The sequence below is a fragment of the Psammomys obesus genome, unplaced genomic scaffold, assembly GCF_907164565.1.
Source record: "Psammomys obesus unplaced genomic scaffold, mPsaObe1.curated_primary_1811, whole genome shotgun sequence".
Classification (NCBI taxonomy): Eukaryota; Metazoa; Chordata; class Mammalia; order Rodentia; family Muridae; genus Psammomys; species Psammomys obesus.
The window spans coordinates 9,272,123-9,286,276 of NW_026590062.1; positions in this window are offsets into that span (position 1 = coordinate 9,272,123).

Here is a 14,154-nt window from a genome sequence, read left to right on the forward strand (position 1 = left end):
GGCGGTAGGGTGTCTTCTGGAGAAGGCTTCCTGGTGGAGGGGCACCTCCGCTGTAGATAAGAGCCTGGGCTGACTACAAGCCTGCAGTACACCAACAGCGTACTCCCAAGACTCTCGACCCAGCACTGGGGACGGAAGCCAGCGCTTTGTGCACATTGAACAAGCTCTCTGCTACAAGCCCCATGGAATGGCGTCCCTTTAGTTTTTCTTGGAGCTCATGTAGTCCAGGCTAGCCCAGACTAGCCTTAGACTTGCTATGCAAATGAAGAAAACACTCAACACCTCATCTTCTCACCTCCACCAGCCAAGTGCTAGGATTACAGCTGCACACACACACATACACACACACACACACACACACACACACACACGGGTGGGGGGAGCTAAGTGGTTAAGAACCATGTGTTGCCCTTGAAGAAGACTCAAGTTCAGCCCCAGCAGCCACATGAGGTGGTTCACAACTGCCCGTATACACCATACACATGAACCGCAGCACTCGGGAGGCAGACACAGGCAGATCTCTGTGAGTTCAAGGCCAGCATGCTCTACAGAGTTCCAGGACAGCAGGGGCTACATGGAGAAACCCTGTCAGAAAAACCCAAAATAATAATAATAATTTATTTTTGCTGTTGTTGGTTCTTGAGACAGGGTTTCCCTTGGTAGCCCTGGCTGAACTCACAGAGATCCTTCTGCCTCTGCCTCCCCAGTGCTGGAATTAAAAGTGTGCACCACTATGTGGAACTAAATCCTTAAAAAAAATTTAAGTAATAGGAAAAGCCAAGTGCTGTTACACCTGTAATCTCAGCACTCTGGAGACAGAGGCAGAATTAAATGTCAGGCATGGCTACAAAGCAAGACTATCTTAAAGGGAAAAAAAGGCATGGCATGGAAGGAGGAAGAGGTGTTTGTGGGGGGCTGTTAAGATGGTTTGACAGGTCAGAATACTTGCCACCAAGCTGACGACCTGAGTTCAGTTCCCAGAACCAACACTGGGCAGTATTGATGCCAAAAACTTGACCCCTCTCGGGGATGGAGAGATGGCTCAGGAGTTAAGAGCACTGGCCACTGGCTGCTCTTCCGGAGGACCCGGGTTCAATCCCCAGCACCCACATGGCAGCTCACAACTGTCTGTAACTCCAGTTTCAGAGGCTCTGACACCCTCACACAGAAACGCATGCAGGTAAAACACCAACACACATTAAATAAATAAATAAACCTCTGACCTCCTCCACACACACATGCCTTTGCAAGCATGTGCTCGCACATACACAGAATAAATGAACAAAGGCAATTTTTTAATCTTTTTGTGACAACAGAAATGAAACTAAGCAGGCTAGGTAGGCACAGGGCTCCCATGGGGAGGCAGTGCATCCAGGATGCAGAACGCAGATCTTGAAGCCTGGAGCCAGGCTCTGCTTCGGGCAGGGGTTACCCCACTTCCAGGCTGAGTGACCCTGGCTGAGTCAGCCTCTGTGCCTTTGCTGCAGAGAGGGGTACAGGCTCCTCTCTGTGTGGGACACGCTGGGGCTGCAGCTGGAGCTCTGCTGTCAGTCCTGGGGTTGTAAGAGAAGCCACCACAGCAGAGGTCACAGGGAAGCCTGTGATGTCATTCCATCACAGAATGTACAAGTACCTGAACAAACAAGACAAAGCAAAACCAAAGACAACATAAAACCCCAAACATTCCATGATTGGAAGCAAGTTCGAAGAAACCAAGTCATTCACTCAAGGTCACACAGCAGGGGCAGAGCTGGAGGCTGAGTTCGGAGGGGCTGGGCTCTCCAGCTGCTGGCTTCAATGACAGGGAGGATGGGGTGGATAGGCTAAGGGGGGGAGGGGCAACCGGAGGAGGGCTGGGGGCCAGGCAACTGCTGTGTTTGTCAGCCAGCTCCTGTCCCTGACACCTCAGGCCACCAAACAGCCACCATGGCCAGTCCTCCGGGTTGCTCATTAATCCTCATTTCACCACCTCAGCCCCAGCTGTGTGTGCACAGTGTTCCCAGGACACTCTGCTGAGGGAGGTGGAGCCCTGACTCCAGCCACCCTCTGTCACAAGTCTCACCTCATGCCCTTCCACACAGAGGTGGGAACGGGGACCTGGCAGGTGGATCCACCAGTGGAGCCGGGTGAGCAGCAATGAAGCAGGAAGGGAGGGATCTGGAGCTTCTGACACAACACAGTGTGGCTCCTTGGCCAAGTTCAAAGACTGCCCATCCCTGACCAAACAGTTTGACCACTGCAGGCCCGAGAAACCTACATTAGAGCATTGTCTCCATCAGCCAAGCCAAGCCACCATCCTGTGGTCCCCCTGTCCTCCACTCTGTTTGCCACCCAGCCCCCAGCAGCCCTCAACCCCCAGGAGCCCTTGGCCGAGCTTTGGATGTATTTCAAACCCTGGCAGAGACACTGCCCCCAACACAACTCATCCCTAGAACAAAAGAAGGAGTCAGGAGCAAAAAGCTTATGTGACTAGTTGGGTCACCCAGCACAGAGACCAGGGGCCAAGCTTTGTGGGACACTAAATCCAGGTGCACCTCCCAACAGACTTAAAAGTTCAGAGCCAGGCACTAAGTGTAGTGGTGCATGCCTGTAATCCCAGCACTTGGGAGGTGGAGGCAGGATAAGCAAAAAATGAAGGCCATCCTTAGCTACAAAGGAAATTCAAGGCCAGCCTGGGCTACATGAGACCCTGCTTTAAAACAAACAAAATTCATAGCTGATCTGGTTACGGTGATGTATGCGCCTCTAACCCCAGCACCAAAGAGGCTGAAGCAGTAGAATGGAGAGTTCGAGGCTAGCCTGGACTACATGGTGAGACCCTGTCTCATAGAACAAAACCCCTTGGACTTCAGAGAAATGGAAAGAGCTTGTGTCAGAGGTGAAAACACTGGAGTGCGGGGGGTGGGGGTGGAGGGTAGGGAAGAGGTCCTACCGTCCACTCCCCTTGAAGGGATGCCTTGGGCTGAAGGCAAAGAAGGTTCTCACATAACTGAACAATTACCACCCTGGCTGCCTTGGCTCCGGTATGTTGCTGCAATCCCTAGGAGAAAGGAAAAAAAATTGTCACCTTTGTCAGCTGATCAAAGAATGAAGCTACATGAGACAAAATCATGAAGGCTTTGACTGTCTGCACGTGCTCTCGGGGTATGAGGTTTTCTGTCCCAGACCTCTTTACTGGCTAGTGCGCTGTGGCCACATCTCTTTCTGGGCATTTGACCTGGCCAGCTCCCCATGTCCATCATGGGTCACCATGGCTTATGATAACCCCAGGGAGAGGCTCAGCTATTGCCAGGTCCTGACCTTGACTTGGAAGCTGACTTTACATATCAGCAAAGACTGTTTGTCACTGGGAATGACGCACAGTGAGAGTCAGCAGCAGACAGTGCCGCCAGGGAAACTCACGAGGTTCCGGGAGGTCCTCACCCATCTAGTGAGGGCTGCAGCAGATGACCACAGTGGAAAGAGTCCAATGGCTGCCAGGTCCTTAGCCAGCACCACAGAGATTGGACACTTGAATCCAAAACAAGGGAGGGCCCATTGTTCAGGCAAATTCTTTTCTCGTTTTTTAACATTAAAAAACAAGAAACTGCTTTTAGCCAGGAGGTAATTGGGTGCATGCCTTTAATCCCAGCACAGATCTCTGAGATCTGTGTGTTTGAGGCCAGCCTGGTCTACAGAGTGAGTTCCAGGACAGCCAGGGCTACACAAAGACATGTTGTCTTAAAAATACTAATAAACCAACAGAACCAACTAACCAGAGCTCAGAAGGGGTGTGGGAGCTTGTGGAGACTGACACACCAACCAGGGACCATGCATGAACTGGCCGAGGCCCCCTACACATACGTACCTGATGGGCAGCTCGGTCTTCATGTGGGTTCCCTAGTAAAGGGAGTGAGGGCTGTCTCTAACAAGGACTCTTTTGCATGCTTCCCTGGTGGGGCGGCCTGGCTAGACCACCGTGGAAGAGGATGCGCTCAGTCCTGATTCTATTTGATATGCTGGGATGGGGAGTTTTTCTGAAGGGGAGGGGAGGGGGTATAAGAGGAAGAGGGAGAGAGGGTGGGACCAGGAGGAGAGGCGGGATGGGGCTGCTATTAGGATGTAAAATTAATAAATAAATTAATTAATGATAATAATAATAACTTTAAATTTGTTTGTGTAATGAGCCCGTAAGAGAGCAGAGCTGTCAGGAGCAAAGTTAAGAGACATTTTTGGCGACAGTGACTGGGCAACGCCCCTAAGACATTGAGAGCTTGTAAGGCAGCAGAGCTGTCAAGGGTAGTTAAGAAGATATTCATAGTAAACAAGTAACGCTCTTAAGGCGGCTGACGTGTGTGCGTACGTGTGCGTACGTGTGAAAGAATGATAAGACAAGCCATGCCCCCAAAAATGTATATCATTCTGGCGTTGGCTTTTATCAATACCTTGCCACCCTTTGTGGCATCTTGGTTAAAGTCCTCCAGCATAATCAAGCGCTCATGACAGTTAGCATAATTGGCAGGACAAAACTTTTGGCCAATGTGCTAATATAGCCCACCTCCATTATGGAAAAAAAAAAAAAAAAAAGGCAATCCAAATTTTGTTAAAATATTGGATGCCATAGAAACAAATGAGGTGCTGGTTGGCCAAAATAATTAAAAGAAAAGCAGATAAAATGGTTGAAAAAAAATTATTTTAAACCCACCAAATTCAAACCTGGCCTGGTATTTACAAAAGAAAAAATTAATTCTTGCTACAGTTATTTGGAAATGAAACAGTTAACCAGGAGAATGAAGGGTATAGGAATTACCCCAGTCACAGGCTGGCCACCTGAGACTGAGGAAAAACAGAAATAAAAGGAAGTGGCTCAAACAATGGAGGATAGGACAGGAATTAAACCCACAGCAGTAAAGGTACCTTTAGTGGATCCTCTAATAGTAAATCCTATTATTAAGCAGGTGCCTGAAGGAGAGATACCAGCAATATTATTAAGACGTTGCAAGATATTGATAAGGATAGATTAATGGGCAAAAGGCTAGCCATGAATATAATAAAGAGAAGGACCGGGAGCAGCTACCCTAAGTCCAACTCTGGATTGGTTCCATCGTTTCTGGTGGAAACCACTACTAAACATACTCCCAAATTGGAAAGAGTGGTCAATTGCCTCAACCCCTTTTCTCCTAACAATCCATTCTCACCAGAGACAGGAACAGGATCGGGGGTAGACCATAAACTCGCACCGAAGTAGAGATAAGGGAGTCCAGACCATTCACTCCACAGGAACTGTCTGAATTAAGGAGGGAATATGCCCCAAATGGCATGAAAGATGCCACTTATATGCTAAGACTGTGGGGAAAAGGTGTGGACACAGTCACGTTACGTGAGAGAGAAATGCGCAGAATAAGAAATATAATGGAGAATCCCTCCGTCTCTGAGGCACTTGAACACTGGCTAGATACATCCTGAGGAGACACGCACCCACTATTAGATTGGATAACCACAGCATGGAGACTTGCCTTTCCTAACCTAGATCTAACAGTTTGAGTCAGGATGTAAATGAAACACCTACCAAGAAGCTATAAACTTATGCAGAAAACTAGGAGCATTATATTTTATATATAATGAAACTCCTACACCACAAGCAGCACCCTTTATTCTCTAATTTAAAAGATGATCATTAAGGGAGCACCAACTCACTTAGAAATGAGCTTGGCTGGACCATTACAAAATGTCCAGACTGTAGCAGAGGTTATAATTTATTTTAAGAATTTTAGAGAACTAGATACAGAGAAGGTAATTAACTTTCAAGCAAATAAAAAAACACAGAAAAAAAACTAACCTCCCCCAGACCATTCAAAAATTTAGCCAGAATAAAACCATTTGGATTAGGAAACGGGAATAGGATGCCAATTAGACCCCTAATACAGAAAACTAAACCAGGGCCATTTAATAGGGTGGTAGGAAGACAAATGCTTGGGGAAACAGCCGTCCCAAACCAACACAAAATACCAAAAATATATATCCAAGGCTTAACTTCCAGCCTAAAAAGCTTTTTTTAGCCAAAGGCCCTCAGGACCCTGGGAAGCCAAGGGACCCGAGATGGAAGGGACAAAGCAAACGCTATTCTGCATAGATGAGCAGAAATATAGACCTGTGGTGTGTATACCCATTAAGGTAAAAGACAAACTAATACCCATAAAATGGCTACTAGATACTGGAAGTGATATATCAATTATAAATATATTTCAAGATACTTTTAAAACTGAAAGATATATTAATATACAGGAGTAAATTCAATAACTAAGGTACCTCTTATTAATATTAGTTTGCAATTATATGACAAGGAATTTAAGATAAAAGTAGCAAGCTTTGCAGCTCCACAAAATGTATTAGGAATTAAGGAAATAAATAGGCTTTTTCCTACCTTTCTAAATTATAAAACAATTTAAAAACATGCTTGTAATTTAGCAAAAGTTAAAATAGACCCAGTATATTTACCAAAAATTAAGCCTTCCTTTACAAACCAATATCCTATTAAGGAAGGAATTAAAGAAATAACTGAAGTTATTAAGGACCTACTTAAAGAAGGAATTATAGCAAAAACTCAATCATTTAATTACAATTCTTCAGTATGGCCAGTTCTTAAACCAAATGGCAAATGGAGATTTACAGTGGATGATAAAAAAATTAATGAAATTAGCCCTAAAATACCAGGAAACTTACCAGATGTAGAGGACATATTCTTACAGATAAGACGGGCCACACCCAAATGGCTAGCAGCTGTGGACTTGTCAGATATGTTCTTTGGAATCCCATTGCACCAAGACAGTCAAGAGATAACTACTTTCTCTTGGCAAGGGCAGCAATACAAATTTTTAAGATTACCACAGGGTTATTTAAATAGCCCAATAATAGCCCATAACACTTTACAATTAACATTACAAGATTTTAGGGATTCAAAGGCAACTATTTTGACATATATAGGTGATATTATTATTTTTGGAAAGTAAAAAGAGGAAGTACAAGACACACTAGAGAGGCTAATTCAACATCTTAGAGATCAGGGATGGACTATTAATAAGGATAAAATTCAAACAGTAGCACAAGAGGTTAAATTTTTAGTCCACTGGTCAACAGACGGACCAAAAATACCAAAGGAAGTGATAAATAAATTAGAAACACTTAAGGTACCCATAAATAAGACAGAAGTACAACACCTAATAGGATTGTTTGGCTATTGGAGACAGCATATCCCATATTTACAAGTGATTCTCCAACCATTGTATAAAATAACAAAGAAAGTGCAGGACTTTATACTGACCAAAGAACAGGAAGATGCAGTGAAGTTAATATTAGAATATATCAAACAATGCCAGGCTCTGACATATATACAGGAAAATTATGAAGTATTATTGATATATTATATATGCAGGGATATGGTAATTAGAACATCTTTGCAAAAAATAAAAATGTGCTAAGGCCAATTGGATTTTATACCAAAAAATTTCCATGGTCAGAAAACAAATATTCGCTGTTTGACAAAACAATATGGACCTTATATGAGGCCATAAGAACAGTGCAATCTCTTTTAAGACAGAACTCGGTGACAATCCGAACACTGATACCCTTGCTAGACTGGGTAAAGGCACCAAGAGGGACATGGGCTGGTCTACCCATGGAAGGAAAGGTGCTACAATGGAAATGGTACCTGTCGGAATTCCTTCGGGTTGTACCTCTGCATGCAAAGGGGACGGCATCAAAGATGTCGGAGTCAATATTACAGACCAACAACCCCATGACTCCAGAAGGCATTACCTTCCCAAACATCTCCCCTCCCAAAAAACAGACACCAATGGGGCAATGGGGTACAGAGGAATACTCCCCCACTCTGGTTAACGCCTGGTTCACAGATGGCTCATCAACCACCATGAACAATAAAACACACTGGAAAGCAGCAGCCTACAGACCAGGGGATGGCATGGTTATATCCGAACAAGGCACAGAAAAATCAGCTCAACATGCAGAAGTCATAGCAGCATTATTAGCTGCCAGACAATCTCTTAAAGAAAAACAAAAATACCTGTTTATATTTACAGACTCCTGGTGTGTAGCTAATGGAACAGCTGTTTGGTCAGGAATATGGAAACTAGCCGGATGGAAGCTAGGAGGTAAAGATATCTAGTCCAAAGAAGCATGGATAGAATTAGATGAGATAGCCAAACAAGTAAAGATTAGAGTAACACACGTAGATGCACATACAAAGAAACAAGATGAGACTTCCAAAAACAATGGTATAATAGATAAACTTTCCAAGGTATTGCAGGTAATTAAGTTAAAACCATCATGGAAAATAAGGATGGAAAGATTAAATTAAAACGAAATTGGAAAATACAAGGGCCATACATACAGGACATACCTATAAGTAGAGAAGAAATTCTATATTTACACAAGAGCATAGGACATAGAGGACAACATGCCATGGAACAATGGTTTAGACAGAGAAATCTTAAGACAAATAGAACAGATATTAGACGGGCACTACAGCAATGCAAAGACTGTCCAGCATCACAAACGAGATTTAGACACAATTATAGAGGAATTGTAGGACACAAATTACATTTAAATAAGATAGTACAAATTGACTATACTGGACCACTGTCGAATTTTAAAAATAAATATGCATGTACAATGGTGGAGATATGTACAGGATTGGGACTAGCAAGAGCATCACCACATCCAGATCAACAAGGTGCTAGGAACACCAGAAGTAATACAATCAGATCAAGGAACACACCCAAAAATTGCTTAACAACTTGACATACAATGGGATTTCCATAAGGCATATACCCCAACAGCTACAGGAGCCATTGAAAGATTTAATGGCCTGTTAAAAGTTAAATTCTTAAACCAAAATTCTCCTTTAGAGAAAGCTTTAAAACTAGCGTGTATAAAATTGAATAATAGACCCAGATTAAATAGAGTCCATTAAAACAAGCAAGACAAGTGAACATTATGCTAGATTACCCTACGTTAGAATATAAAACACTAATTAGACAATTTTATTAAATAAAGAGGGATATAATAATGTAACACATTATGGTATTATACATATCAATTATAAATATAACATTATGAAATAATACAGGGAATGAAGGAAATTTTTTAGTAATTCCAAATAATCCAACACACATTCCAATTATGTTTCCTGACTAGTCATATGTAATAGCATTAGAAAAAAATATTCCAAAGAAAGCAACAGAGAATAGACATTATTATGCCAATTAAACAACTTTAAAAATAGATGAGTTTGATGTTAGAAGAGGTATTACTCTTTATTCATTATTAATATCACCACATGTAAATGTGAATGATGGAATATCCACATGGAATATACATAATTCTAGATTATATTCAGAATATGATAAATATTACATTTGTGTCCACCAAACAGGAGGACAAGATGAATTTCCAATTCCATTTAATATTATTGTAAAACCTGAAAACCATACAATCCCTGCACATAATGAACAAATATTTAAAGTCCCTAAAAAACTCCAAACATTATATAAAAAGACATTCTCTTTTTATTAAGGTCCCTAAAAAATTCCAACTATTCTTTGGAGAAACATCCAAAGTTCCTAAAAAGCTCTGGACAGGGAGCAATAAGACAGAATATATAATTGCTGAAGTAGAAGTGCTACAAGCATTACATGTAAAACAATTAGACACAGTAAAAAGAAAATGGTTTCGTTTAGACAACCATACATTAGAACATGCCTACCCAAAATATTTAACAGGTTTAAGAAAATCACTACAGTGGTTCAAAAATTTTAATGGAAATTTATATAATGGAATTACTATTCAACATCCAGGACTCCCCTTCTTTTTCTCCACATTAATGATACATCCACAATACAAGGAATGGCATGAGGTAGATTGGGTAGCCCAAAAACCTAAAGGATTAAATTCAACTTTTTTAAGAGATTGAGAGATAGTATATTATTTACCAATAAAAATGGATACATGGCCTAATTATAAGTGGAATGAACCTAGACTAATTTTTAGAGGACAGGTTGTTAACAATACAGATGTTAATAATATTAAAGAACATAAATTATATTCAGCACACTATCCTCAGGGATATTTAATACCCCCACCAGGAGAATTTAAGGTGGTGACAAGCACTCTTTTTAGTGCCAGATTTAACTACAGTTGCCCAAGTAATATTATTTCCTAGAATTAGGAAGATTTCCCTAAATATAGATTTACAAGTTCTTAAACCACCTGATGATTATTACAGAGGAAGATATATGGAGACATCTTCTCTGGCATAGTCTAAGCCAGCCAGCTAGAACAGGAAGAAAGCCATTACAACTCTTGGTAGCTGCAGCAGTTCCTGGATTTAGTGCCTTAACAGGAGCTATTTTTGGAGGCGTGTCAGCAGCAATGTTAGAACCAACTAAGGCAGAGATATATCATATACAACAGATTAATCACAAGTTATCTCCTCAATTTCACACTCAATAGATGGTTTACGAATTCTCAGCAGATGCAGACAGAGATGGAATTATATAAAAGGTTATAAAGATAAAACTAACCAGTTACAATTTATGACTTATTCCAATCACCATGATACAAGGTGTTTGAGCTATCAGATAAATATTAACCAAATGACTAGAGAACTAGGCCAATTATTTTCAACAGATCTAGGTAGAAGAACACCAACTTACCAAACTATTTTAGATCCAGATGGAAATTCCTATTGCCAAGATGGATTATATACTTTAGAGTTAATGCAAGTAATGTTAGATAATCACCTTAATGCATATATATCATACTAAACTAATACCTCAAAAGTGGAAACATCGAGAAACACCATTTGGCGATATAACACCCAAATGGATAACACCCATTGACCATTTTCTATGGTTAAATATGAATGGTACCCCAGCATACATACCAATGGAGGCTTGTTTCCACCTAGGCTCAAACACATATGTATATCCACATATACCAATGTATAAAATGGAAGAGACAAGATTAGCAATATCAACAATGACAGATACAGTACAGAATATGGGTGACTGGACATTTATGGTATGTACCAGAACTAAAACAAATATAATGTGTATAAGTTATAATGATACAACCCTTAATGATACAATAAAAACATTTTTGATAGAAGAATGATGCTTTATGGTACATAATTGTTCAATTTTAGAGGTAAAAAAATAAAACATACATCACCACATTGTCCTTTAGACATAAACATTACTTTGCTACAGAAAAGAGTTTTGATGAGAATTTAGAGATGAATCATTTTAATAATTTTGTTAAGAGGATTAATGAAATACACAAATAACAGAATTTAATGAAAAACAATTAGACTCCATAAGTATAAGATACAGAAAACGCAAAAACAACTAACATCAGAAAGTCATACATTGCATAATCTGGTAGGAGTACTTAGATCAAATACTTATATACATAAAGATTGGAATAATAAAATGGAAGAATGTAGCTTTTGGCACTATTTAGCAAGACTGGTACAAGTGGATTTTACTTGTACACCTATTTATAGCTGGTGGGGCTGGATAAAAACAATTTTTTGGACCATAATATATATAGTCATTGCAATAATTATGATCAGAATCAGTTTTTTTTTTCTCCTCAGAAATGTCATCCCAAAGAAGAGGGAATCCTGAAGCAAAGAGACAAGACATGAACAGATCAAGGAGGAGAACTGATTTGCTACAAAAAGGAGGAATTAAAAAATGGCTGAATTATTATTATGGTAAACATTGGGAACCAATTGCAGATGTACTTACTAGAATGGGATTGTTTGGAAACCCTCTGCATAATTGTTACTTCTGTAAATCTAAAACGTCTAGGATGTATCTGGGACATAGAGATAATAATAATGATTTGATGGCTGAAATAAAAAAGCATGTAGTGTTCCACTACCCAAGGGAATGGAACCCAATACATAGACATCCATTTGACAGAGCCCTGCACACATTAGCTTCCTTACTAAGTTGCTATATTACCGAAAGCGACTACCCACACTATGGGATGTGCAGGTCCCTAGAAGATACACAACACACGAGGCATTCGTGTTATTGGATGATGACTGGTACTCTAGACTAGATACATTAGCACAGAAGAAAGAACCAAAATCGCTCGAAGCTTACTGTGTTAGAGCCTTCAGTAGAAATTTTATTAGAGACTTATTGTTTGAATTTTCATCATATATTACTTGGTATTAAATGTACTTAGTTTACAAAAAAATTGAGAAGATTACATATTGACTACATAGAAAGAGGAACTTTACAATCTATGACTAGAGTCAACTGCTCACCAACTTTGAGATTTTTTTTTGCTATTGATAACACACAACAAATACAGGAGGCAGAGGAACATAGGAATGTAAACCCCCGCCTGCCATCGAAAATTGACACCTTTTATGTTGATTTCATTTCAGGTGTCAGGGGGTGGAATGTAATGAGCCCGTAAGACAGCGGAGCTGTCAGGAGCAAATTTTTGGTGACAGTGACTGGGCAATGCCCCTAAGACATTGAGAGCTTGTAAGGCAGCAGAGCTGTCAAGGATAGATAAGAAGATATTCGTAGTAAAGCGTAGTAACGCTCTTAAGGCAGCTGACATGTGTGCGTACGTGTGTGCGTACGTGTGAAAGAATGATAAGCCAAGCCATGCCCCCAAAAATGTATATCATTCTGGCGTTGGCTTTTATCAATACCTTGCCACCTTTGTGGCATCTCGGTTAAAGTCCTCTGGCACAATCAAGCGCTTGTGACAGTTTGTTTGTTTGAGGGTTTCATGTTTGCCATGGCACAGACATAGAGGTCAAATGATATGTGGGAGTCAGGTCTCTTTTTTACTGTGTGGGACCCAGATATGGAACTCCGGTCACCAGGCTCAGCAGCAAGTGTTTTTACCCATTGAGCCAAATTACCAGACTTTTTTTTTTTTTTTGACATTTTTGGGGGTGGGGTTTTATGCATCCGAGGCTAGCTTAAACCCACTAGGTAGCATAAGGTGACCTCAAACCCCTGATCCTCCTGTGTTTATCTCCCGAGCACTGGGTTTAAGGATGCAGGCGACTACACCTTTTCTTTTTTTTTTCCTTTAGAGACAAAGTCTCTTTCTGTAGCCCAGCCTCCTCAAACTTGTAGCAATTCTCCTGCCTCAGCCTCCCATGTGCTAGGATGACAGGTGTGAGCAAACAGGCTCATTTGACACTGTCCGGGGGGGTATGTTTCGGTAGCTGTAGGGTAAAACATGTTTTGTAAACTGGGCCTGGTGATGCACACCTTTGATCCCAGCACTTGGGAGGTAGAGGTGGATGGATCTCTGAGTGTGGGAAGGAGGCATGTGTGAAAGGGTTGGGAAAGACGGTAAATGTGAGGCTGGAATACGGCTCAGCTGGTAGAGCGCTCACCCAGCATCCTCGAGCACCTGATCCTCAGAACCATGAAAGTGGGCATGGTTGGCACACGCCTGTAATCCCAGCACTCTGAAGGTAGAGGCAGAAGGATCAGGAGTTAAAGGGCATCCTCGCTACTAAGTGAGTTGGAGGCCAGCCTGGGCTACATAAGACCTGATCAAATTTAATCTAAGAAATGAAATCTAGACCCTTCAGGTGTATCCAAACTGCCCGATTCCCTTGCTCTCCCCAGCTTTGCTCTGGCAATGAGGTGCTGGTACAGAAAGGCACAAGGTGGCTGTGTCCACACATGGGCTTCGTGACGTCCATGTCATCCCGACCTGCCTACCCCATGTCTCTGACCCATACCCCATGGTCATTCTTGCTGTGGCTCAGATGGAGCAATGACACCACAGACCAGATAAAAGAAGCAGTAAGGCTGGGAGGGGGGGGGGGGCAGGTTACCCTTGTGGCCTCTGTACCCAGCCAGGAACAGGCCAGAGGCTTGGAGCAGAGCTGGGAGAGTTTTTCAGTGTAAGACCTCCCAGCTTTCTAGGTCATGGTGGTGATGGTGAGAATAGCAATGTCGGTGTTTAGAGTGATGACGGTGATTGCAGGAAAGGTAGCAGTGATGAAGTCAATGGTGGTGATGGTGATGGTGAGGGTAGTAGTGATGGTGATGATGGTGATGGTGATGGTGGTGGTGGTGATGGTGATGGTGGTGGTGATGG